General features: G+C 37.4%; 1 non-coding gene across 1 annotated transcript; it reads left to right on the top strand.

Annotated features, from left to right (window-relative positions):
* Window positions 1-228: 228 nt before the first annotated feature.
* TRNAI-UAU lies at window positions 229-302 on the top strand. The gene has a single exon. It is a non-coding gene; the product is annotated as a tRNA-Ile (tRNA).
* The last annotated feature ends 1,185 nt before the right edge of the window (window positions 303-1,487 follow it).

The following is a 1,487-nucleotide window of genomic DNA, read 5'->3' as shown; positions in this document are numbered from 1 at the left end:
CACTACCGAAACTGTCACTAACACTGACAGGAACTGAAACTGAAGGTAGTGAGCATGATTAAATATCTACAAGAAAATAAAAAAGGCATTATTTAGGCTTTATACAGGGATCCAAGAGGCTTAGACGCCACCTACTGGAAACCAAAAGAAAAGCGTCTTCTTTGTAGCAGGCTAAAGAGAGACCTTTATATAATAAATCTTCGGGAAAAATAGCAGAATACAGGGGGTGGCTCCATAGTGTAGTGGTTAGCACATCTGCTTTATGCACAGAAGGTCCTGGGTTCACATCCCAGGTGGAGCCATGGACCGTGCACTGAGTGTGCCTGGCCCCAGGTGCACCAGGCCCTAGTGCGCCAGGCCTTGCGTGCATGCTGCAAGTGTATAGGAAGAGATGCCCTACCTTCAGAGATCCAGTTCTTAAGGGAAAATGGCAACATCCATAGGTCAGGGGTGGAAGTGAGGGGGTATTAAAGAAGAAGAAAAAAAAAGAAAACAAAAGAAAAAAAAAAGAATACATTTCCATTAATGCCCAAGTGGAGAAATAATCCATTAAACATTAAGCACAACCAAGGTGACAAGGCATCTCAGAAAGACAGAGAAAAATCTTCAGAAAATAAGCTTACAGACATAGAAATATGCGACTTAAATGACAGAGAATTCAGGATGGTACTTCTGAAAAACTCAGTGAATTCTGAAATGAGTCATATCAACAGATTCAGGAATTGAGAAAACATCTAGATGAGCAGAGCAAGGAGATTGACACCCTTAAAAAGAATAGAATAGATCTTCTGGAGATAAAAACACTGCAAGGGTTGAAAAATGAAATAGCAAGCTTGGGAAATATAGTCAAGATATGGTTTGCAAATATTTTTTCCCATTCTGTAGGTTGCTTTTTTTTTGGTAGTTTTCTTTGTGTGCAGAATCTTTTTAGTTTGATGTAGTCCCACTTGCTGATTTTTGCTTTTGTTGCTTTGTGCTTTTGTTGCTTTGTGCTTTTGAATACATACCCAAAAACTCATTATCAATAGCAATGTCAAGGAGCTTCTTTCCTGTGTTTTCTTCTAGCAGTTTTATGGTACCAGGTTTTAAATTTAAGTCTTTAATCTATTTCAAGTTAATTTTATGAGTGTGTGTAAAAGATAGGACTCAATTTTATTTTCTGCCTGTGGTTATCTAGTTTTCCAGTATTTTTTCTGAAGAGACTAACTATCCTTTCCCCACCGGGTATTCTTGGCTCTATTGTAAATTTTAGTTGACTGTATATGGGGGTTTATTTCTGGGCTCCTAATTCTATTTCATTGGTTTATGTGTTTGTTTTTATGCCAGTACTAATACTGTTCTAATTACTATAGCTTTGTAGTATAGTTTGAAATCAGGAAGTGTGATGCTTCCAGCTTTGTTCTTCTTAGGATTGCATTTGCTATTCAGAGTCTTTTGTGGTTCTGTACAAATTTTAGGATTATTTTTCCTGTTTCTAAGGAAAATGC

This window comes from Pteropus vampyrus, unplaced genomic scaffold (genome assembly GCF_000151845.1).
Source record: "Pteropus vampyrus isolate Shadow unplaced genomic scaffold, Pvam_2.0 Scaffold58, whole genome shotgun sequence".
Taxonomy (NCBI): domain Eukaryota; kingdom Metazoa; phylum Chordata; class Mammalia; order Chiroptera; family Pteropodidae; genus Pteropus; species Pteropus vampyrus.
This window is presented reverse-complemented; position numbering and strand designations above follow the sequence as displayed.